The sequence below is a fragment of the Tupaia chinensis genome, unplaced genomic scaffold, assembly GCF_000334495.1.
Source record: "Tupaia chinensis unplaced genomic scaffold, TupChi_1.0 Scaffold144899_1, whole genome shotgun sequence".
NCBI classification, from domain to species: domain Eukaryota; kingdom Metazoa; phylum Chordata; class Mammalia; order Scandentia; family Tupaiidae; genus Tupaia; species Tupaia belangeri.
The window spans coordinates 2,233,305-2,260,188 of NW_006204759.1; the positions used below are offsets into that span (position 1 = coordinate 2,233,305).

Below are 26,884 nucleotides of genomic sequence, written 5' to 3' on the forward strand. Positions count from 1 at the left end.
GCAGGCCCGGCAGCCACACGCAGGCCCGGAGGCCACACGCCAGCCCCGGAGAGGCAGAGGAACGCGGAGCAGAGCCCCGCGGCCGGTGCCACGCAGGCCCTGCCGCGCAGGCGCCGCCACCCTACCCTCTGGTTTTAATAAAAGAAGACTGAAGAATTCTAAAAACTTGAAAACCCTTAGCTTTTTAAATGATAAAGTAACATAATACTAGAAAAGATTATTAAAGAGACCAAATTATATATTAAAATATGTGAGGGATCAGCACATGGCATAATGGTTATGTGTCACTGGACTCCACGCAGTCGATCATGGTTCGAGTCCCAGACACAGAGGCTTAAACCTCACGCCAGGTGGTAGGACCAGCAGATGGCATAATGGTTATATCACTGGACTCCCACATAGTTGACTATGGTTGAAGCCCTGGACCTGGCGGCTTAAACTCATGCTGGGCACATATGCCCAAAATCCCAAGAAAAGAATAAAGGAGAAGGAACTGGGGCATAGCCATCTCGCCTGGGGGGTGATTTCTCACTTTTTGTCTCTTGTCTCTTTGTCTCTCCAGCAAGGACACAAGCCGCATAGCAAAAATCTTTGTCTTAAAATAAAAAAATTAAAAAATAAAACAAACCAAAAAAACCCCCTACAACTCACACTGGGTATGGGTGTGTGCATGCCCAAAATCCTGAGAGGAGAATGGAAGAGAAGGAGGTATGGCATGGCCATCCCCCTAGAGGGGTGATTTCTCGCTTTCTGTCTCTCTGGTGCGTGCACATGCCCTACAGCAAAAATCTCTCTCAAAAAAAAATATGTGATTAAATACATGCATATATAAACATAGATGTATAGACATGAACAGAAAACTGTCTGGACTGTAAAATTCAATTTTTGGATATTTTTAGGATGTTTATAAAGAAAAAGTATAACAGAATGATACAAAGTAAGAGGATTTGAAAGCTAAATTTATATTTGAAGACTAGTATAAGAGAACAAAGCTCTGGGGACCAGCAGTTGGCATAATGGCTATTTTGCTGGCCTCCCATGGAGTCGACCACGGTTTGAGTCTTGGACCCGGTGGCTTAAACTCACATGCACTCCGGGCACATGTGCGTGCATGCCCAAGATCTCAAGAGGAGAATGGAAGAGAAGGGATTGCAGCATGGCCATCTCCCCCACCTCCGGGGGGAGGGGGGTGATTTCTCGCTTTCTGTCTCCGTCTCTCTCTTTCTAGTGAGTGCACGTGCCCTATAGCAAAAACCTCTCCAAAAAGAAAAAAAGAGAGGAGGAGAGAGAGAGAGAGAACAAAGCTCTGTAATTCTAGGATTAGCAACCTCAGTCACAAAGTTTTTAAAGCACCAGTTTAACTTCATTTTCTTGGTGAGATATCCTCCACTTAAGAGGAAAGAACTGACCAGCTTCTGCCTTGTTCAAAAGACCTAACAGTCTTATTTATAGAGCTCTGCATTAAAGGGTGCCATACCAAAAGATGGATAATGACCATAGGCAAGAAGAAACAAAATAGTAAGCCTGCCTCCATTGCCCTGAATGGCCATCCTCCCACCTCCATTCTCCACAACTCATCTCTTTCCTCTCCACTATCTAAGTCCTTTCATCAAGACCCAGCATATATCAAATCTGTACTGTACTGCTCAACAGGTCTTTCCTCTGGATTCTGGAAGTATTTCTATCTATAACACTTATTGGGCACGTGGCTCCAAGTTGCCCTAGCACAGGATTTATAATCCATTAAGCTTTCCCCACTAGACTAGAAATCCCAATAGGACAGGGTCTATAGCAGAGACTCCAGTAAATCCAAAGCACTTACTGCAGTGCCTGGTCAGAGTAGCTAATCTGAGTGGTGCTTCATATAGTGCTGGACCAATTCATTTCTTTATTCACACAGTCAGCATCTACTAAGTAGCTACTACCTAAAAAGTCCTCTGATAGGCATTTAGCTTTCAAAGAGGAGTAAGACATGAACTGGAACTTCAGTAGAGCTGAAGTCTACTAGTACTTGCACATGAAGTTAACTATGAATCAAAGAAGAAAGCAAAAAATACTTTAAGAAGTAAAGATAATGTGTGAATGAGGAGATTCAATACTACATAATTTGGATAGGAAAAGACGGCAAACGACCTAATGACCACAAACAGAGAACTACTTGGGCCAGCTCCATGGACTAGTGGTTAAGAAAACCATATCCCACATGGCCAAGTGCAATCTGAATATCAGCTCTGGAGGCTTCAAAAACATGCCAGATATGTATGTGGGCCCCAAATCCTGAACAGGAGGGACAAGTAAAGAAGGTATTACAGCCTAGCCACGTCCCATTGGGAGTGCTTTCACTTGCTCTGTCTCTGGTGAGCACATACACCTACTCAGAATTTTAAAGAAGAGAGAGAGAAAGAACTGCTTAAGTAAATTACGGAACATATATACAATGAAATACATGACCACTAAAAAGTGTGAGATAAAGGCTAACCTGGGGCTTGGTGGGTAAGGTGACTGGAATCCACAAAGCTGATCACAGTTTGAGTCCTGGACCTAGCAACTTGAAATATATGCCAGGTGCATATGTATATGTCCCCAAAATCCCCAAAAGAGGGAGAGACAGAGAGGAGAATGCAAACATGACCATGTCCCATGGAGGTGCTTTCTCACTCTCTCTCTGGTAAGCACACATGCCCTCTTGACAAATTTAAAAAGGGGGGAGAGGGTGGTTCCTGGTTCCATTTCCATAGGCCTGACTTACATCTTTGTCCTCGAGTTCTTTGTAATACATTTCCTTTCTTGTTTAGGCTATTTCAAGATGGTTCTTGTTATCAAATACTTTTAGCACACAAGATAAAGGAAAAAAAAGAATAAAAATCAACATCTCCCAATGTTACTCTACCTTCCCAGATTCTACATCCAAAGACTGGTTGGTGAGGAAGAAGAGGGGTACAATGATTCAGCCACTCAGCCAAATTCCAGAGTTCCTTGTAGAATTGGCTAGGTTTTCTGCTTCAGCTGCAATACAATTCACTCTCTCCCTCCACCCCAATCCTATGGTAGTCAAGTCCCTAAGTGTTGCACTGAACCTAAGAACATTATCCAACCAACATATTGCATGCAAACCTTCACCTTCAACATTTGCTTCCTAGGGAACCTAAATGTAACAAGTGAGAAGTAGAATAAGTCCATTTTGAATAAGCTTGAAAATCTAGGTGAAAATGTGGGGAAATAGGCTAAAAGTCTAGAAAAAGATCAAGGTAGTAAAGAGATTTGGAGGCTACTCACAGAGAGATGACAAATACGTATTCAAATACTTTCAACCAACGATAACCAGGAATGTTAGAGCAAGTGCATGGTGTTTCAAGTTGGCTTAACTAGGACCTTCTCCACTGAGGTCAGTCTTTTTTTTTCTTTTTTTTTTGGAGAGGTTTTTGCTATAGGGCGCGTGTGCTCGCCAGACAGACAGAGACAGAGAGACAGAAAGTGAGAGATCACCCCCCAGGGGGGATGGCCATGCCGTAATCCCTTCTCCTCCATTCTCCTCTCGGGATCTTGGGCACATATGCCCACGCGCCTGGAGTGAGTTTAAGCCACCGGGTCCAGGACTCGAACCACGGTCGACTACGTGGGAGTCCAGCGACATAGCTATTACACTAACTGCTGGTCCCAGAAGGTCAGTCTTGACCTTAAAATAAGATTTTGCAATATAACAGTGAGAAAACAGGAAGAGAAAGTATAGGAATGGTAATACCGTCAGTAAAAGCTGATATTTAAGGTGTTGGACAAAAATGAAAAGACCCAAAAAACAGGGAGAGGGGAAGGGAGACTGAAGAGAACAGAGAAAGCACTTCTAGAAAATCTAGGGTCAACAAAGACAGAAACTTTGAAAAGCTAAGACTGTAACACATAACAATGTTCAACAAACTCTTGTTCATTGAACGGAAAGGGACACATGGCCTGCAGGATGCTTGGCTTTTGTCTGATTGTCTTCAGCAGCTTCTGTTTTCCATGCCCTGGGGCAGAATCCACCACTGTTAGGCTAGTAAGCAAAGAAAAGCTGAAATGGCACAGTACATTAGCCTAAGTGAGCCAAGACACAGTTCAGCTTTTGAGCAATCTGGAAGAAATCCCCCTCTGAAAAGTTTCTTTCAAGAACATTCTCAGGGAACCAGTAGTTAGCGTAATGGCTATGTCACTGGACTCCCACGTAGTCGACCGTGGTTCGCATCCTGGACCCGGTGGCTTAAAACTCACACCGGGCACATGTGCGTGCGTGCCCAAGATTCCGAGAGGAGAATGGAGGAGAAGGGATTCCGGCGTGACCATCCCCTCTGGGGGGTGATTTCTCGCTTTCTGTCTCTATGTCTCTCTCTGTCTGTCTGGCGAGCGCACGCGCCCTATAGCAAAAATCTCTCCAAAAAAAAAAAAAAAAAGAACATTCTCAGTCATCTCCTGAACGAACAGCTGAGATCCTTGAGAAGCATCACTACCGGTAACAACCACATCCCAAGCTCAGTCAAACGCACAGACTTTCAAATAGATTCTAATACACCGTGTGTGTGTGTGTGTGTGTGTGTGTGTGCGCGCGCACACGCTTTTTGGGGATGAAAGCATCAGACCGCAGGTATAAGAGAGAAGTGAGGTCACCTTTTATAACATTAGCATCATCATCACTGCCTTGAATGCATAGAAACAAACTCTTTCTAGCTATGGCACTCTAAAGAAAACAAACCAGAAAAACAGGTGTTATCTTACCTCTAGTATTGGCTGAAGTAAACAGAATTTACCTTCTGTGAATGAGGGATTTACCTCCCACTCCTGTGCCCAACAAAGCTACACAATACTCTTCAACGACTCACTAATTTTCCCTGTTCTCCTTGTAGTGTGGCTGGGGATTCCCACCTCCACATCTCTTACCCCAACTCTTTCTGCCATCAAAGGCCAAGGCACCAAACATCACAGACTCCTCGAGAGCCAATGTGGCTATATTTCCCGCAAAGATCTGAAAATCTGTTGGGGTTCGAAAAGTCAGCACCAATTTCAAATCTGATCAGCATCTCTTGAAAGTCACAATTACCATACAGCTGAATAAAATATTTTTTCATAAATTTAACGCCAGTTTGTCTGTGTTTGGAAACTTTGAAAATACATGTTGTATGGTTTACTGCACTGGAAAAGGTGCCAACGGAGTTTCAAAGGAAGGGAAGTGTATAACTGTTTCCTTTCAAATGCATTTTCCAATGGGATCCATTCAGGGAAAAGGCTGGAACTAACTAAAACATTATTAAAAACTGTTATGGAAAGAGACAGGGAGATGGAAAAAGATAGACCCAAAAAAGTGAAATACATAACCAAGAGTGAGACAGACATACAAGTTGAAAGAAAAGGGGATCTGGGCAGAGAGACAGGTTGGACAGGGAAATGGGGTGAGATGGAGTTTTGTCTGGCAGTCGCTGTTCGTGGTTTCATATTGTTGCAGATCAATCGATCAGGACTGCAGCGCTGCTGGCCCAGTGGCACAAGACAAACCACAGAGTTGGCTTCGAGTTCAGCACTTGCGAACTGCTGACCTTCAGTTTTCAAACCAAAAATATTCTTTGGGAAACAGTAATACCAGGTTCAGTCCAACCAGGCAAGCAAAAACAAGGACTACTAACCTGAAGTAACACCCTATTCAGTTACATCAGGCACCAACCCTTCATAGGCATCAACCAGGAAGTCTGAAATCTGAACACACCCTAGCAAACGAACTCCAGGTTCTGACTCAACCAACTAGGCAATGATAACCAGAAATGCTACAACAAGTGACACGGTGTTTCGAAGCTGGCTTAACTAGGACCTTCTCCAGTGGGAAGGTCAGTCTTTGCTCACAGAGCCAGAGATACAGCAATTCTTTCTGAGGTCACATGTGCATGACTCCAGTGGAATCTGCATGCAATGCTCAGGGCAGGGTTTGGCACTGCCTCACAAAGCCATTACATTTCTAGAGAATTAACAGTTTGTAGTGAAGGGGGTTTTCTGTTTTGTTTTGTTTTGCTAAATTCCTCCAACTTAGAGTGATGCTGAACTTTAGTGCCTAAATTGGGATACTTCTGAGAAAGAAGTAGAAAGGGTATGCTATTAATAATTCATAAACAGGGATGTTATCCCTGAGCAAATCAGAATTTACAGTCACCCTAGCTTGAGCTCTAGTAGCTTTTTCTTCCCTGGGTCATTATTATAAAATTTTAGCCGAGAAGAATCTTTTTTGAAAAAAAGGCAGAACGGCTCCAGATTAGTGCCAAAGCATTTTTTTCTTTTTAATTTTTTTTTTTTTTTTTTTAGTTCCTCCAATGGAGAGGTAAACAAATCAATTAAGTTAACTGCAAAAACTAACAAGGAAGATTGAGTTGACAATCAGGATTCTGGAGGAGCTCAAAATTCCAGGCAGCAGCTTCAGGGGAAAAGGGAAATAAATGTGCCACAGATGGAGCTGTTGAGGCTGATCCACCAGGCCTCTCAGTGCTAGGCCCTGGTGCTTCAGCCAGCTTCAAACAGCCGAGGACGGGGTGGGCAGACCTTGGTGAGAGTTTGCTGAGTTCCAGGCCATCATTCTTGAGGGTGTAATAACCATGGGCTGTAGCACACATGTTGAGGGATGAGGGAAAAAAATAAACAGAGAGACAAAAGAATGAGGATGCACTGCCAATTTCAATTGTGCAGCTTTTATTTTTAAATGCTTATCAAGCTGAGAGAGAGCAGAGTTCTTGGAAAACAAGGTTTCCTTTTTTCCAATGCCAGCGTAAAACACCCTCAAGGACGGGCACTGCACAGACTGTAACAACAAGGAACGTGGCTCTGCATCCTCCCAGCAGCACAGCCTGCCATGGGTCCCACGCTGCTCTGATTTCGGCTCCGCCGAGAACTCAAAATAACAGGCCCACTGCTTCTGGTAAAAACTGCTCTTTTTAAAATTTTTATTAATCTCCAAACTGGCTGTGTTAGAATTACAGCCCATTACCCACCAACTCTCTTCACTAATAAAATAAATTTGTAAAAGGCCTAATTACTATTTTGACTGAACTACATTGCTTGGGGATCAAGTAGAGGAAGCTGAGGGCTCAACCAGTTGTCAACCAGGGGAGGGGTTAGAGGAGGACCTACAATCACCAACAAGAGAGCAGAGAAAACATAAGGTCCGGAGACAAGCCTCAGAGAGCCCACACTCGAAAGAAACAAGGGCACTAAGCCTATTTCTTCTCTGAACGGCTCCACGAGAATCCATGCCATCAGGGCACTTCGGGAGAACTGTCACGAGTTACACTACCCACGCCCCAGCTAAGCAGAAAAAGGGACTGCAGTCCAAGACAGATGGATCCAGCCTGGACTCTCAGCAGAGAGCCTGGAGACTCTGACCAGTAAGGAAACAAGCAATCATCTCACCTATCCCCCAGCCCCAATCCAAGCCCCCAAAGAGGAAAAATAAACAAAAGCAGGCAACTGCACAAGAGCTATATACCCTGAGGACAGGGTAGACTGCAATACTGTACCCCCGCTCCTCATCCCACAGCACTCACTACAAAGCTGGAAATGCTACTCACAGGCCGAGCCATCCACCCCTCACCCAGGTCTGGTGCTGGGATGTCTGACTAGAAACCAGCAGTGAACTCTGACACACTCATTTATATAAAAGGTGTGCATTAAACAAACTAGTCTAAACCTTTAACAAAATGTGAGGGCAAAAAGTGACTGTCATTCTTAACTGTCCATGCAGAATCCTCCTGGGCAAATCTCATGTGTCTCATGGACTTTGATAAACGTTCTTTTTTCTCCAGAGAACACACAAAAAAATCAACCACTGCCAAAGTATCTCTTGTAAAGAAAGTGGATAAGAAAACTTACGATGGCAGGTGAGTTAAACCTGTTCAGACTGGAACAGACTAGAACATAGCATTTCACTGAGGCAGAGGGGTCTGCAGTTACTCTCTGCATGTCACATGTCTAACCCTACACAAGTAAAGAATGCTCTCAACGGGAAAAACACGGCTGCAAATGCTGTGATACCAAAGCCACAATTCCATAGGCCTCTGGAGCCTCTCAAACTAAGCTGCCAGCTAGGCAGCTAACACTAGCTTTGGATAAAACACAGCTCTGGTAGAGTAATTAATTTTTTTCTTAACTAGGATTACATTAATTTTCAAGGACTAATGGAGTCCAGCTGTAATGAGAAGAGCGGCTGCCGATACACAAAAGCACTTGTGCGTACAACATTATAAATACACACACACACACACACACACACACACACACATACACGCCTATAAAAAGGATCCACTATAACAGGATATTTTTAGTTTCTACAATGCTGCACTAAAAATACAGCCCCGGTTGATACATCATGGCAGAACTATTCTCTTTCTGTCCCTTCAGGAACAGTTTAAAACATTTATTTTTGTTTCCTTTTGCGATGGTCAGAGTGGAGAGAGAAAATAGCAACTCATTGATAAGAGGAAACGAGAGAGACATGAAAAATTGAAAACTACCTAAAAACTCATGGAGAGGTTTATTTTATTAGTTCTTAATAAATATCTTGCAGATTTCCTCAGGAAATACACCAGATCACATGTAAAATAGTTTGATACTGATGTCAACTGCATCAACATATGAAGTCTATTAGGGTGAAGCCACAGCAGGGTGATCAGCGTGCTGAAAAACTCCACAGTACTTGGGGGTAGGGGGGGATCTCACGGCCTTCCAAATTCTTCGAGAGGTAAAAAAGTCAGCCAAGACGCAGAGAGAGAGAAAGAGAAAAAAAAAAGATCCCACATCCTGCTTTCAGCTGCCAGCAATGTGAAGTGCCCAGAGATTAATTCTATGTCTGGCCTGGAAATGTGACTTTAAAGCATGAGGGAGGGGAGTTGGAGGGGTGAGGAGGAAAGAGGAAAGAGAAGGGCAGGCTAACTGAGGCTGGCAGCAGGCCACCAACCCCCTCCCAGCAATGTTTCAATGTAGACAGAAGTAAACCCCAATAGACAGCAGCGCCTCAGCCTGCCAGGGCCTTACACCAGCTGCAGCGCATCTCGCTTTCTCCACTCAGCCCCAAGTGCAGATGTTCCCTACAGCATCACTTCCGCTAGATTTTCTTTTAAAGCAATAGCACACATATGTGGAGGCGTTTCCACCTAATCCCTGCAGTACTCTTGGTCTTTAGGGATCTCAAAGAAGGTAGAAACCTGATGACAGGTACCACTACGGCCGGACGAGCCGGTCCAGTCTCCCTTGGAAGAGAGCATCCATGGACGAAAGAGCATTAGTTAATTTATGGAAATTTCTATATAAATTTGGCTACTGTCTTCACAGGAGAGCATGCCACATAATCTGGAGTTAGGAAAGAGGGATAAAAGTATGCTGAAGAATTTAATTCTTGTTTTTTAAAGAATTACTTATTTTAATTCCATTTGTTATTACTATTATTATTTTTAATTTGACCAAACAGAGAAAGAAAAAGGGAAAATGAGAAAGCTAGTCACCACATCCGGGACTTGAACTGTGGATGGCCATACAGGAATTCAGCACCTTTAACTACCACGCTACCTGCCGGCCCCAATTTAATTCTGTTTTATCAGAGCTGTCCACCATACCACTACCATCTCAAAGGAGTTCTGATAACTTTATCTAAAAGAAGCCTTAAGTAACTTTTGGGCCAGCACTGTGTTTAAGGAGCCAGATCAATCACACATAGACAATCATGGTTCAAGTCCTGGCCTTAGTGGTTTAAAAAACACAATTGAGTGGGACCAGCAGATGGTGTAGTGGTTATGTTGCTGGACTCCCACATGGCCAGCCGCATTCAAGTCCTGGACCTCGTGGCTTGAAACTTACATCAGCACCTATGCATACCCAAACCCCGAGAGGAGAATGGAGGTGAAGGGACTGTGGGATGGCCATCCCACCATAGATGGCAACTGCCCTATGGAAATTTTTAAAAAAATCATTTTCAAAAATACAATCTCAGGACCAGCAGGTGGCATGGAGGTTAAGGCAACTGGATTCCACAGAGCCCACTTTGCAGTTTGAGTCCCAGGTCTGTTGGCTTGAAAAACATTAAGCAAGTCTGCATCCAAAATCCCAAGAAGAGAATGAAGGAGACGGGATTGCAGCATGGCCAGCCCCTTAGGAGGTGATTTCTCACTTTCCCTCTCTGGCTCACTCTGTCTCTCTCTGTCTCTCTCTAGCAAGACACACACCTACAGTAACTAAAAATAAATAAATAAATAAATTCAATATTCACATTTTATTAGGTACCATTACTTAACAATAACAGACACCGGTTTTAAAAAATAATAATCTAATAATCTATTTCTTTTCTTTTTTTAAGAAAGAGATTTTTGCTATAGGGCACGTGTACTCACCAGAGACGGAAAACAAGAAATCATCCCCAGGGGGAGGGTTGGGGGATGGCCATCCCCCTAACCCTTCTCCATTCTCCTCTTGGGATTTTTGGATATGCATGCACATATGCCCAGAGTGAGTTTAACCCACTGGTTTTGGGACTTGAACCGTGGTTAACTACTAGTGGGAGTCCAGCGACGTAACCAATATACCGTCTACTGGTCCCTATCTCTCATTTCTTACTTGTCTAAACTCATTTTAAATACTGCTGGACCCTAGTAAATCATCAGATCAATCATCATTAAGTACCTAATTTTGAAGTCAGCCTTGAAACTTAGGGATTCAATAAAATATTATATAGGGACCAGAAGATGGCATAGTGGTTTGTCACTGGACTACCATGTAATTGACCATGGTTTGAAGCTCAGACCCAGCAACTTAAAAAACTCATGCGTGTATAAATTGTCACTTAACAGTAAAAATATAATAAGAAAAAAAGACATAAATTACAACAAATAAATAGTTAAACATTAAAATATTTATTTTTTAATTTTGAAAAATTAGCAAATTTAGGTGAGCTTTCCTAATAGAAGCAGTTGGTGTAGTTTCACCTTAAAAATCAGTTTCAGTTAGACTCTTACACACTTAAAGTGTGAATTTCTTTCTCAACATGCTAGAATCTTGGAGTATCTAAGCAGGAAGTGACCTTACAGAGTATCTGGTTCATCCCCCTCATTGTACAAGTGGGCAACTGAGGCTCAGAGGTGAAGTGATTTGTTTGAAGCTACTAGCTAATTAGCGGCAGAGCCCTGACGGGGACTTAGTTCGTGGTGAAAAACTTCACAAAGCTACCTCTCCTGGGAGGTTTCAAGTGTTTATTTTTCAACTCTTTTCCACTATGCCGTAACTTTCACTACATATTAAATAATGACACTTTGTAATTAATACAATAGGACAATCTTAAACACATGCATCTTCAAATTGAACAATACTACATTAATGCTTGGGTGGTAAGATTATATTTTGAAGTCTAAAGTTTGTAGATAATGCATATAGATTTTTGGCATTTACTAATGACTTATGTGTCGTTAATGTAATCGTAAAGTTACTATGTAAGTTGATTTCATTATTTTGTCTTATACCTAGTAACAAATCTGCATTTCTGATTTGATGTAATAAAGGCTTTAAAGTAATGTCTGTTGGATTTTAAATTGTCTTCATTACATTGTACTTTAATCTGACAGAATGACTGATTCTGTTGTCGTTGTATTAGTATTGTGAATAATCATGTGAAATGTTTGAGAGAGAGTACTATATTTGTGAATATAATTTTATGACTTTGCATTTAGTAAAACCTTTCTATCTGTATGGGAAACTAAGAAAATTGCTTTCTGTTGTATAATCTGCATTCATCGTAGACTAAAGCTTATTTTTGTATGAATAAAGTACTATTCTTTAAATGGAAAAAAAAAAATCTCATGCGTGTGCATGCATGCCCAAGATCCCGAGAGGAGAATGGAGGAGAAGGGATTGCAGCGTGGCCATCCCCCCTGGAAGGGGGGTGATTTCTTGCTTTCTGTCTCTATGTCTCTTTCTGTCTGTCTGGTGAGCACACGCGCCCTATAGCAAAAATCTCTCCAAAAACATAAATAAATAAAATAAAATATCATATAGTCTTTTGTCCCCATAGATACATAGGTTAATTGAAGGATCTATGCATTTTGTAAGATAAAATAATTGCATTTTCATAAAGGCTAAATATTCTCTAGGGTCTCTGTGTTCTATCAAGTTGCTGGTTCTTCTGAAATGAAAAAAGAGTTAGAAGAATCAGCAATATCAAAGGAAAACAGGACAGCTGCTAAACCCTCAAAACCAAAACTGCTTCTTTTGAAACTTAAGCTCAAAAGAGGAAACAGAATCCTCCCTTAAGGGAAGGTTAGAAATAATGGCAACCAGTGGCTAACATTACTACAGCACAAGGGCTTAATTCAACAACATTTATTAAATATGTTCTATTAATAAGATACTAGGTGCAGAAACAGGTTTAGTAGTAGTTAAATAATTGGGACCAGCAGGTGTTAAAGTGGTTGAGGCGCTAGACTCCCACATGGCCAATTGTGGTTCAAGTACCAGATCTGACAACTTGAAACTCATACCAGGCATGTGTGCGTGCGTGCCCAAAATCCCAGGAGGAGAATAGAAGTGATTGTGGTATGGCCATACCCCCAGGGAGTGATTTCTCACTTTCCATCTCTCTGTCTCTATCTTTATAATGAGCACATCTGTCCTTATGGCAAAAACATTAAAAAAAAAAAAAAGTAGTTAGGACATTTGTATGACATAGTGAGGAGTAAACAACACTCAGAATTAGAATTTTAGTTTTAACTAAGCTAAAATAAGTTTTGTCATTAGTTTTAAAAAATACGCTTCCTACTACTGTGATCATTACAGAAAACTTTTAAAAAATGGAGAAAACAAAAGAAACTTTAAGACATGCAAATCTCATCATCCTAGAGAAACACGGTTAAGTTTTTATGTATAACCATCAGTCTTTTTTAAAAAAAAAATTTAATTTCATCTATTATTATTTTTTAACTTGCTATAGGGCACATGTGCTCACCAGAGAGAGAAGCGTGAGAGAGAGAGAGGAGAAAGTGAGAAAGCAAGTTGTCAGGTCTGGGACTTGAACCATGGTTGGCCATGTGGAAATCCAGCACCTCAATCACCATGCCACATGCCAGCCCCTATCCATCAGTCTTTTTTTTTTTTTTTTTTTAAGAGAGATTTTTGCTATAGGGCACATATGCTCGCCAGAGAGAAAGAGAGACAGAGAGACAGAAAGCGAGAAATCACCCCTGGGGGGAGAGCCATGCCACAATCCCTTCTCCTCCATTCTCCTCTTGAAATTTGAGGCATGCACACAGACACCCAGCATGTTTTAAGTCGCCAGGTCTGAGACTCAAACTGAAGTCGACTACGTGGGAGTCTAACGACGTAACCATTATGTCATCTACTGGTCCCTCTATCAGTCTTTTAAGATTCATATGTTAATACATGATGACACAGGCAGTGGAGGAAGGGCTCTGCACAATGCTGGCGCCATACGGAAGGCCCAGGGTTATGATCTGGGGTTGACCTGAACATGTGGTGCATGCTCCTGAGAATACCATGATTTCAGAAGGTTGGGAGGAAGATCACAGCATGACAGAACCCTGTCAGGGGTCCCTGTCTATTTTTCTCTCTCCCCACCAATGAAAGAAACTTATAAAAATTAATATTTAAATGATATGTATTATCTTGCTCAAATGTGATTGACTGCAAAGTTTATAATCATGAGACAGCACTTCTGTTGTGTGGGTAGGGAGTTAATGCACTTGGCTTTACTTGGGTTCTGGCTGATACTGAGGAGAAGGGTAGAGGGTATGAGATGTTTTTGAAATTTTTTTGCTCTAAGGAGTTGAGAAAGAGGTGTAGAGATGAAGTACAAATATCCTGCCCATATAGCAAATCAGGCCATGATTTTTCTGGGTGGCAGATTAGTTGCCAAAAACCGTGATTCTTTCTTTCTCTGAAGGTCTACTCCCTTGCTGTTCAACTTAACAGATGGTTTAATCTAAGAGCTTTTACTTCAAAATAGAGATGTACTTCCCCATAACGCTATGAATAAAAAATAGGAAAACCACAAAAGACAACCATATTCTTTCCTCCCTGAAATGGCAAGCCCACAAAACTACTCACCCGTGCCAACCTTCCAAGGTCAAGCTATTCCCAGATGGCAAGGTTTCACTGGAGGTAAAGGTTTAACACTGACAACCTAGAACATGACAGCTCCAACGTTACCTTACTCAAAGTAATTAATAACAGTAGGCTAATCTGCTGGCTAAGAACTTTACATCTGATGCAAAAGATCTACCCTCACATGTTGCTATGTTATTTAATTAGGCATGCAGGGGTCCTCACATCTCTTACTGACGGGATAAAATTACCCAATACATGGTGATAGAATTCCCTCCAGCTGATAAAAATATATCTGCAGAACTATCAATAGTTTTATCTCCATTGGAAAGCCCTTTCTGAGCTTAAAAACAATAGGATCACAAGGGAAAAGAATGACATGTTTAACTACATAAAAATTTAAAAACTTTTATACATTTCAAAAAACATGACAAAAATACCCAAAAAAAAACACAAATAAGAAACTGCCAATAAATATAAGAACTTAATCTGAAAAGCTCAAGTAAATTGATACAAAACATGGCAGGGGTCTCCAACCTCCAGGGCCGCAAACTGGTGCTGGTCCGTGACCACTTGGAGGTTGTCTACACTGTGGGTGAGTGAGGTAGGTGGCAGGCCAGCAAGGCTTCATCTACCTTTGTAGCTACTCCCCATTGCTAGCAATGAAACCCAGGCCCGGCTTCCTGTCAGATAAGCAGTGGTAATGGATTCTCATGGGAACGTGAACCTACTGCTTTTGTGATTTTTTTCATTGTATACTGCATGTGGTTGTGGTAGAAATGAGGTGCACAGTGGATGTGGTGTGCTTCAGTCATCTTGGGGCCAATCCCAAACCCTCTATCCTGTCCATGGAGGCCTGTCCCTGGTGTGAGGAAGATCAGGAATTGCTGCTACATAGGACCACAATGGCTAATAAAACATAAGGAACAAATATCCATTCTCGTCTAGTAATCAAAGAAACACAATTTAAAATAAGATAGGTTAGAAGACAGTTTGGCAATTTCTTACAAAACTAAATATACTTTTACCAATACGTAAGAGTCTAGCAATTATGTTCCCTGGAATTTACCTGAAGTAGTTGAAAACTTATGTTGATACAAAAACCTGCACACAGATGTTGGTAGTGGCTTTATTCTTAATTCCAAAAGCTGGAAGCAACCAAGATGCCCTTTCATAGGTGAATGGATAAATAAATGTGGGACATCTGATGGTATATTTTTAGATGCTAGCAGGTGGCATGGTAGTTGAGGCGCTGGACCTCACACAATCAATCCCAATTCACGTCTCAGACCTGGGGGCTTGCTTTCTCACATTCTCTCTCTCTGTTGAGCACATGTGCCCTATATTAAGTTAATAACAATAATTAATATAATTAAATAAATAATTATCTTTTAAAGGGAGGGGCAGCAGGTGATACAGTGTCAAGGTGCTGGACTCTCACATGGCCAACTGTGGTTCCAGTCACGGACCCAGAGGCTTAAAACTCACACTGTGCATGTGTGCCCAAGATCCAGAGAGGAGAATGGAGCTGGGACTGTGGCATGGCTATCTCTCTTGGGGGGTGATCTCTTGCTTTCTATTTCTCTGTCTCTCTGGAGAGCACAGGCGCTCTAGAGAAAAAAAAGAAAGAAAGAAAAAAAGAAAGAAAGAAAGAAATAAGCTATCAACTCATGAAAAGACAAAGAGGAACCTTAAATGTGTATTACTAAGTCAAAGAAGTCAACCAAAAAGACTACATACTGTATGATTCCAACTATAAGATACTCTGAAAAAGGCAAAACTACAGATAAAGTAAAAATATCAGTGGTTGTCAAGGGCTACAGGGGAGGGAAGGATGAACCGGCAGAGCAAGGAGGATTTTTAAGGCAGTGAATACATGTGGATACATGTCTTTACACATTAGTCAAAATCCAAATGTACACTAAACCAAGAGTGAACCCTAATGTAAACTCTGGATACTGGATGATAATGTGTAAATATAAGTTCACTGATTGCAAATGTACCACTCTGGTACAGGATGTTGACAATGGAAGAGGTTGTGTGTGAGGAAGAGAGGTACATGTACGTCCCAATCAGTTTAGTTATGAACTTAAAACTTCTCTAAAGTATAAAATCATTAAAATAAAGATAACTGCCTTTCTTTTATCATTAATTCAACAAAATATAAAGGCCCACAGTGGGCCCAAGGCTATAAAAAATTTGAAATCCCCAGGTTGATGTAATCCCATTCGTCTATTTTTGCTTTTATTGTGCATGCTTCTGAAGTCTTTTTTTTCCCTTAATATAAACTTTATGAAATGCTGGCATGATGTATATTTTATTAACATATTTGTAATGAACAGTCTCTTTTTTCAGAGGTTTCTGAATTCTAAAATATTTATAATACATTTTTTTTATTTATTAACTTCTTCCATGAGAGAGAGACATATAGACAGCCACCTCCCACAGAGTCCTCATGCCACAGTCCACCCCCAGTTTCAGTTGACTCAGGTCATGGGGCTGCACAGAGGTCCTGGGACACAAACCTCTCCTGTGTGGGTCCAGCTGCGTTACCACCGCACCAATGTCTGGTCCTGCTTTTGAGGTCTTATACAAAAATCTTTGCCTGGTCCTAAACCTCTCCTAGGTTTGTTCCTAGTACTTTCATAGTTTGGGGTCTTACATGGACATATGCAATCCCTTTTGAGTTGATTTTTGTATACAGTAAGAGGCACAGATCTAATCTCATTCTTCTGTGTATGGATATCTGATTTTCCCCTGATCTATATTTATAGAAGAAACTGTCCCTTTCCCAATGTGTGGTCTTGACACCTTTTGTGAAAATCAGTTGTCTAAAAACACATGGACTTATTTCCCGGTTTTCTACTCTGTTCCACTGATCTGTGCATCTATTTTTATATTAGTACTATGCTGTGTGGTTCCTACAGCTTTGCCACAATAAGGTGATTGCTGGGCATTCTTAAACCTGCCAATAAGAGTGTAAGTTACTATAACTTAACAAAGTAATCTTCGGGCTGGAAGGTGGTTAAGACCCTGGACTCCTACATGCCGACCATGGTTTGGTTACAGACCTTGTAGCTTGCTTTCCATTTTCTCTCTCTCTCTGTGCCTTTCTCTGGTCAAATAAAAAAAAAAAAAAAAAAAAAAAAAAAAAAAAAAAAAAAAAAAAAAAAAAAAAAAAAAAGAAAGAAAGAAAGAAAGAAAGAAAAGAAAATTAAATAATAATTTTTTTAAAAAAAGAAAGTAACTTAGTACCATGGATCACAAGTAATAAGAGACTCCAATATCCATTAACCCAACAACTAAGCTTCTAAAATACATATATCCTAATCAAATAACATGAAATGCCGACAAAGGTTTTAAAGATATTAACTAAAGCATTATTTACAATACTGTAAAAAATAAACTTGGAGGAAAATACCCCAAAACAAGGTAACAATGAAATCAATGTTAACATATTCATATGAAAGCACAATTCAGCAATTAAAAATGTTTTCAAAGAAGTTTACAGGGGGACCAGCAGATGGTGTAATGGTTACGTCGCTGGACTCCCATGGAGCCGACCATGGTTCAAGTCTTAGACCTAGCAGCTTGAAACCCATGCCAGGTACAGGTGCATGCATGCCCAAAATCCTGAGGGGAGACTGGAAGAGAAAAGATTCCAGTATGGCCATTCCCCCTGGGGGGTGATTTCTCGCTTTCTGTCTCTCTGGCAAGCGCACATGCCCTATAGCAAAAAATCTCTCTTAAAAAAGACAATGACGTTTAGAGGTCTAAATATTTATAAGTGAAAATAGTAGAATAGAATATTTTATAGTCAGTATTTTTTCAACTGTAATAAAAACCTGAATATTTATACATAATACAGAAAGGAATGTCACTACCAGGAAATTGGTTTACTGGTGGTTTCTATTTATCTGTTCTTTTCTTAATTGGGAATAGAAGGTAGGTATTTTTAATTTAATTTATTTTATTTTTATTATTATTATTATTTTAATTTGACCAGAGAGAGTGAGAAAGCTAGATGCCAGGTCCAGGACTCGAACTGTGGTCAATCATACGGCAGTCAGTGCCTTAACCACCACAGCACCTGCCGGGCCCGGAGATAGGTATTTTTGATAAGGTCTCACCAGTGTGGCCAGATACTCCTGCCACAGCCTCCCAATTAGCTGGGCTTACAGGCCTGTACAGCCACATGTAGCCTGTGAAAGTTGGCTCAAGAACCAAACCCAGGCCTCTCATGCAACTTTTAGCCTCTCAAGTAGTAGTACTACCTGTGTGTTGCTTAGCTAGTCCCAATCACCTTTTCTTAGTATTATCAATAAAACTCAAAATATTAAAATTTTTTAAAAATTCGTTTACACAAATAGGACAGAGTTGCTACAGTAAGGTAAGAGTAAAAATATGAGTAGAGGAGTAAAGAAAGAGAAATAAAAGAGTATTTATGGGCAGGAAGAAAGGATAGAGAGTAAAAGATGAAAGATTTAAAAGACTGGAAAGGAAAAAACTTAGGCTGTTGGAAAGAAGTTTTGTTTTCCAGGGTCCCAAAGATACTGACTCTAGGATTAACAGTAAATACCCAAAGCACATTTAGTGTGTTTCAATTTAATGTCAGGATGTAAAACATGCATTTGGAAATTGTACTTTCAGGAAAGTCACTTTAACAAAAAACAAGGAAAGACATTAAGATTATGAGGAAACGGCCCAGCTGCAGTAGGACAAGCTGGGCACTGTTGCTTGGCAGGCTGTGGCCACCTGGGAGGCCTGACCCACCCTAGAAAAGCCTGGCATGGTAACATGAGTCTGTGGTCCTACCTACTCAGGATGCCAGGGCAGGAGGACTGAGACATAACCAGATCCTGTCTAGAACACCACACAGTCATGTATCACCCAAAAGTAAAAGAAATAATCCCTATCTATAAGGAGTTTACATTTTTGCACAAGAGAAAAATGAAATAAATAACAACATATGTATAATAAGTAAATTACTTAGTATTTAAAGAATAAATGGACAGGATGAGAAGACTGGAATGTAGGCTATAACAGTGTTAAATAGGATGGCTAGGGTAAGCCTCGTGGAGGTGACATTAAGTAACATTAAGGGAAGACTTACAGGAAATAAGAGATTCACCATGAGAATAGTTGAGACCTAGAATATTTCTCTTTTTTTAATAATTATTTAATTTTATTTATTCATTCACTTATTTTAATTTGACCAGAAAGAAACAGAGAGAGACAGAGAGAGAGAGAAAGTAAGAAAGCAAGTTGCCAGGTCTGGGACTCAAACCATGATCAGTCATGTGGGAGTGTCCAGCACCTTAACCACGACGCCACCTGCTGGTCCCCGAGACCCAGAATATGTCAAGCAAAGAAAACCGTTAATGTGAAGGTCCAAAATGTTACATTAAAAAAAAAATTTACTTAGTTTGGGGCCAGCAGATGGCGTAGCAATTACATCGCTGGACTGCCACATGGCCAACTATTGTTCAAGTCCCAGACCAAGTGGCTTAAAAATCACACTAAGCATATGAGCATGTATGCATACATGCCCAAGATCCCAGGAGAATAGAGAAGGGATTGTGTCATGGCCATTTCCTCCCAGCCCCTCCGGGAGGGTGGATTTCTCACTTTCCCTCTCACTGTCTCTGTCTCTCTCTGGAGAGCACATGCACCCTAAAGCAAAAACCTCTTGGGAAAAAAAAAAAAAAAACTTAAGTTTACATAAACAGGACAGAGTTGCTTCAGCAAGGTAAGAGTAATGATACGACAAATGAGTGAAGAATCCGCTGCTTGTCAGAGGCCTTTCAGAAAGCAGCGTGGCTGATACAGACTAAGCAAGCTAGGGAGAGAACAGCAGTGAATGAGGTCAGAGAAAGACAATGCTGGGGGTGGGAGGAGAGGTCCATATAGGAAGACCTTGTAAACAACTATGGCTTTTACTTTGAGTAAAATAGGAAACCAGCAGACCTCCTTTAAACAAAGGAGTGACATGTTCTGTTGTTTTTATTTTGTTGTTGTTATTATTACTTTTTTTTTTTTTTTTAAGTTTGCTACAGGGTATGTGCACTTGCCAGAGAGAAAGAGAAAGTGAGAAATCACTTTCATCCTCCAGGGGGATAGCCATGCCATAATTCCTTTTCCTTTATTCTCCTCTCAGGATTTTGGGTGAGCAAGCATACACACACACCTGGAATGATTTTTCCAAGCCACCTGTCTGGGACTTGAAACTCTCAGTCAGCCATGTGGGATCCAGCTGCCTTAACTTCTGCACCACCTGCTGATCCTGTTCTGATGTATTTAAAAGAATCGATGCGTGTAGAGAAGAGAGAGAGAGAGTGGTGTGTGTATGTGTGTGCATGCATGTGAGTGTGTACATGTGTGTGTTTATATGTATTTGGAAGACAGGAGGGTAGGCAGGGGAAATAAGAGAGATCACTTAGGAGTTTCATGACTTTCTGGATAGTCTTTCTTTCCATGCTTAAAAAGAAGTTTCATCCACAAGGGTTACTAAGGTCATGTGTGCAAAGGGAGTTTTTCTCTGCTAATGAATTCTTTTTAAGAATTTTTTTATTTAACTTTATTTATTTTTAATTTGACCAAAGAGGGAAGAGCAAGAGAGAGGGGGAAAGTGAGAAAACAAGGTGCCAGGTCCGGGACTCAAACCACAGTCAGACATGCGGCAATCCAGCACCCTTAACCACCATGCCACCTGCTGGGGACCCTCCAATGAAGAATTTTAAAGAATATGTCAATAGCCTGCAATTGTGTCCTTAGCAGGCATCTCAGAAATCAAACATTTCCTCTGCTCAATGCCCTGACCTAAGTTCTGGGCATCACCCTCTCTCAGGGGAGAGGTGAAAAGAGGTTATGCCAAACAGTGATAAAAGGATGACATCACAGGTGTGCCTCAAAGAAGCCCTCCCTCCAACTCCCGCGTGTTCAGCTCATAAGCACTCTACAATGATTTACTAGACTCTGCCAGCGCCAGCTGGAGAAGAGATGAAGAAAGCTGACACAGCCTTCAGCCCTGGGCAGACATTGTAAGATCTTTCTCCCTCCAGTCCCCAGCCAGCCCCTCCCCTTTTTTCAACCACTGATCCCTGCCTCAGAAGCCAAAGTGTGAACAGCACGTGTCCGGATTTCAGAAACCTGTCCAGCAGTTGGAAATTCCCTGCAGCGTGTCAATTGCTGCATCTGGTGCTGGCACTCGGGGCAAGGGATTGCATGGGCATTTTCTGAACGTAGGTTTCAAGATGCGAGTCTTCTATCTTGAGACTAAACAAGCCAGAAAACTCCAATTTAAGTAAATACATTCCTAAATACGTGACAATCTGCCTTCTGAAAAGGAGACTGAGACATATAGGCAAACGAAACAGCTCTAAGAACTGCAGTGGTCAAGAACAAAAGCAGAGTACCCTGACTAATGGGAGGGATTTTATAGGCCAGTTGGGTTCACTAGATATATAATGTAATGTAGCTGAAACAAGAGAACGCTTTTTTTCCCCAGAGCTCTAGCTCACACCATTTTGGCAATAAATGGCTTGTATCATTTCAGTTGCAGGCTCCCCTCCCCCCACCCTTTCTTTACCTTTCTTCCCCCACCTAATTAGCCCTATGAATAAGTATTCTATACACTGAACACTCTTGGAAGAAAATTTTAAATGTGACCCCAATAACACCATCTGCCACGAGACTAGGCTATAAATGGGCAGGACCTAGAAAAGGAGCTACTCTTGAAAGTATGACCTACATGCACTGCCACCAGTGTCCCAGTAACACTGCTCACAGTCAGAGTGTAATTTACAAAAAAAAAAAAAAGTTTGAGTCTGGCGATAAAAAAAAAAAAAGAGAATCATAGCAGTTCTACCAGCAATACATCAGGTAGACTAGATATTTGGATCCACTCTCCCCATGATAACTCATTATCCTGAAAAAAAAATTTTCTTAAAAATCTTTTTAGAAAGCATTGAAGAAGGAAGAAAATAAAAGTCTTCTGTCAAAGACTGAGTAAGACAGGAAGCCAGAGAAGTAAGTGTGGCAATACAGCCAGCATTTACGCTAAGAACCTTTGCTACCTAGCGAACTAGAGCTTTGGTCTCCAAGGTTTCCTGGGTACAGGCAACAAAAGAAGCCAGTCAAGATCTCTGCCATAAAGCCGGGATCCAAAAGATACTATTTCGGATTATAATACAGTCTCTAAAGTAACTATGGCTAATGTATTTTAGAGACATAAAAGGCAAGCTCACAAATATGTTCAAGGAACAAGAAACTATAAACAAAGTAGATTTGATTTTAAAGTATTTGGAAATTAAAATATATAATAATCAAAATTAAAAACATAAGGGGTATATTTAACAAAAGATTAGATTCAGCTAAGGAAAAGTTCAATGAACTGAAAGACAGAGTTAAAGACATTATCTGGAATATTATACACAAACAAAAGTGAGAAAAGTGAAAGAGACGCTTACGAGGCAATGAAGAGGAAGTCTGGCTAACATATGTCTGATCAGTCATAGAAGGAGAAGAGAGAGCATGGAAGATGCAGTATTTGAAAAAGAAACATCAAGAACTGATGAAAAATATCAACTCACAGATAAATGAAGTTCAACAAATCCTTAAGAGAAAAACTGAAAAATAAATGCAACTCTAGACAAATCAGGAAACTTACAGGACATCAAAGAGTAAAACAACCAGAAAGGAAAGACGGACTACCTTTAGAAAAGAAACAATTAGACTTATAGGTGACTCTGATCAGAGACAAATACAAATACAGGAAGCCCAAATACAATAAAATATTTTTAAAGAATTATTTATGTAATTATATTTATGAATTTATTTATTTTAATTTGACCAGAGAGAGAGAGAAAGTGAGAAAGCAAACCACCAGATCTGGGAGTCGAACAGTGGTTGGCCATGTGAGAGTGTCCAGCGCCTTAACCACTGTGCCACCCGCTGGTCCTCAACAATATAATATCTTAAGTAGGTCAAAGGAAAATAACTATTAACCTAGAATTCTGCTACCAGTGAATATGAATTTCTTAGGAATAAGGGCAAAATAAAGTCTTTTTCAGATCAATAGAAACCTACAAAAGTCTGCCATGAAAAATTTTTCACTAAATAAATTCTAAAAAATATACTTCAGGCAGAAGGTCTGCAATACAAAATGAATGTAACAGTAAATACATGGGTGAGTCTAAATAAATATTTACTATCAAAATAATAATACTAACAAACAAACAAAACTAAGAATAATTTGTCTTACAGGATTAAAAGTCAAAAAGGATTAATATACACAACAACAGCATATAAATTAGAAAGATAAACTAGGAAGTGAATGAATAAAATCTAAGTGTTCTATGATCTTTGCACTATTTAGAAGAGCAGTGAAATACGGATTAACTTTTGAATTTTAGCAAGGTAAATAATAAGGGACTTCAAAATGTTCGTGGAAAGGTGGCACTGAAATACAAGTTTATTTGGTGCAAAACACTTCTGAAATTCAGGCACAGTGTTTCCATAATATGCAGTTTTCATGAACTTTCTGGAAAACATTCTGTATATATGCTGTAATTCCTAGGATAACTATTAAGGAAAAAAAATCCATCCAAAAGAAGCTAAGAAAGGGGGGAAAAAAGGCAAACAGAAGAGGTAGGAAAGTGGGAAAGCACTGGGAGAAAATACCTGGAAAACATACCTGATAAGTGGTTTATATTTAGATTATATATAAAGAACTCTTGAAATTTTTTAAAAGAATTATTTATTTAATTTTTTAGTTTATTCATTCATCTTATTTATTTATTTTCTTGGAGAGGTTTTCGCTATAGGGCGCGTGCGCTCGCCAGACAGACAGAGAGAGACGGAGATAGAAAGCGAGAAATCACCCCCCAGGGGGGATGGCCACGCCGCAATCCCTTCTCCTCCATTCTCCTCTCGGGATCTTGGGCACGCATGCACAAGCGCCCGGCGTGAGTTTTAAGCCACCGGGTCTGGGACACGAACCGCGGTCGACTACGTGGGAGTCCAGCGACATAGCCATTACGCTAACTGCTGGGTCCCCATTCATCTTATTTTTCAATTTGACCAGAAAGACACACACACACAGAGAGAGAGAGAGAGTGAGAGAGGGAAAGTGAGAAAGCAAGTCACCAGGTTCGAGATTCGAACCGTGGTCGACCATGTGGGAGTCCAGCACTCTAATCCACCACGCCACCTGCCAGCCCCAAAGAACTCTTGAAATTTAAGGGGCCGGCAGGTGGCATGGTGGTTAAGGGTACTGGACTCCCACATGGCTGACTATGGTCAAATCCCAAACCTGTCGGCTCACTTTCTCACATTTCCTCTCTCTCTCTCTCACTCTGGTCCTCTCTAGTCAAATTAAAATAAATAAATAAAGATAAATAAAATAATTCTTTTTTAAAAAAAGAACTCTTGAAACTTAATAATAAAATGAACAACTTGAATCTTAAAAAGCAGGCAAGAGAGGGGTTAGCAGGTGATGTAGTGGTTTAAGTGCTGGATTCCCACATGGTTGACAGCGGTTTGAGTCCTGGACCCAAAGGCTTGAAACTCATGCTGGATGTGTGTGTGTACGTGTCCAAAATCCCAAGAAAAGAATGGAGAAGAGGGACCAGAAAGTGGCATGCTGTTTAAGGTGCTCGACTCCCACATGGCTGACTGCGGTTCAAGTCCCAAACCTGATGGCTTGCTTTCTCATTTCCCCTTTCTTTCTCTGTCTCTCTCTGGTCAAAATAAAAATAATAATAATGAATAGAATTAAATAAATAAGTATTCAAAAACAAAAAAAAAAATGAAGAAGAAGGGATTGAGGCATGATCGTTCCCCCCTTGGTGGTGATTTCTCTTTCTCACTCTGCCTATCTCCTATCTCTGTCTCTCTGGCAACTGAATGCACCCTATAGCAAAAATCTCTCTAAAAATATAGGCAAGAGATTTAAATAGATACTTACCAAGGAAGATATGCACTTGGCAAATAAGCACATGAAAAGTCATTCATCATCTTCAGTGACTAGGGAAACACAAACACTAGAGTAGCTAAAACTAAAAAGACTGACAATATCAAATGTTGGCACAGATCTAGAGGAACCGGAATTCTCTCACACTGCTGGAGGGACTATAAAATGGCCCCTTGGAAAAATTTAGTAATTGCTTATAAACATATAGTTACAATATGATCCAGTAAATTCATCCCTAAGTAGTTACATAAGAGAAATAAAAACGTGTCACAAAAAGGCTTGTTTATAAATATTTATGGCAACTTTATTCATAATAGCCAAAAACAAGAAACAAGTCAAATGTTCATCAACAGATAACTGGGTAAACATAACTGCAGTATGAAAGGTTTTCAAAAAGTTTGTGGAAATGTAGATGGATTTCAATTTTTTTTGCACCAAAATTAATTTGTACTTTAACTCTGCTTTTCCACAACCTTTTTGAAGTCCTCCTTTATATTCACACAACCACTGTATATCCACTCACTAATAGGATGGAATGAGATATTAATTACACGTAACAACATGGATAATTCTCAGAAATATATTGAGCAAAAAGGCAGACAGACACAAAAACACTGTAATGATTCTACTTCTATGAAATTCTAGAAAAGACAAATCGAACTCATGGTGACAGAAAATAGATCAGTAGCTGCCTGGAGCTAGAGGTAGGGGTGAAGATTAGTGAGGATGGGCAAAAAGAGAACTTTTTAAAGACTTATTTACTTATTTATTATTTTCACATGAGTTTTTCTAGAGGAAGACAGAGGAAGAGTGAGAAAGCAAGTCGCCAAGTCCAGAACTTGAATAGTTAGGCAGAGTGAGAAAGAGAAATCACCACCAAGGGGGGAACGATCATGCCTCAATAAAATTTATTATTTTTTTTTTTTTGGAGAGGTTTTTGCTATAGGGCGTGTGCGCTCACCAGAGAGACAGAAAGCGAGAAATCACTCCCCAGGGGGAATGGCCATGCCGCAATCCCTTCTCCTCCTCTAGGGATCTTGGGCATGCAAGCACACGTGCCTGGCATGAGTTTAAGTCACAGGGTCTGGGACTCGAACCGTGGTCGACTACATGGGAGTCCAGCGACATAGCCATTGTGCTAACTGCTGGTCCCCCAAAAATTGATATTTTAAAAGATAGGATGGAGGCCAACAGATGGCTTAGCAGGCACATGGCTAGACTCCCACATGTCCAACTGCAGTTCAAGTCCCAGACCTAGTGGCTTGAAAATCATGCCTGGCACGTGTTCATGCATGCCAAAAATTCCAAGAGGAGAATAGAAGAGAAGGAACTGCAGCATGACAATGCCCCCTGAGGGGTTATTTCTCACTTGCCTTTTTCTCTCTCTCTGGCAAATGCATGTACCCTATGGTAAAAACCTTAAAAAAAAAAAAAAAAGTATGGGGGCCTATAGGTGGCATATGTGCATACATGCCAGGCACATGTGCATACATGCCCAAAATCTCAGGAGGAGAATGGAGAAAGGAATATGGCATAGACAGCCCTACTGGGGGGTGATTTCTCACTTTCCCTCTCACTATTTTTCTGTTTCTCTATGGAAAGCACACGTACCCTATGGGAAGAACGAAAGAAAGAAGGAAAGGAAAGGAAGAAAGAAAGGAAATAAAAAGGAAAGGGAAGGAAAGGAAAGGATAAGAAAAGAGAGAGGGAATGAGGGAGGGGGGAAGGGAAGGGAAGGGAAGGGAAGGGAAGGGAAGGGAAGGGAAGGGAAGGGAAGGGAAGGGGAAGGGAAAGGGAAAGGGAAAGGGAAGGGAA

The 26,884-nt window shown here is 40.7% G+C and overlaps 1 protein-coding gene across 6 annotated transcripts in view; it reads right to left on the minus strand.

The window, feature by feature from the left end:
• The window catches only part of SMG6 (SMG6 nonsense mediated mRNA decay factor), a 310,391-nt gene that overhangs the window by 189,329 nt on the left and 94,178 nt on the right, over positions 1–26,884 (minus strand). The gene's annotated exons all lie outside the window — the stretch shown is intronic.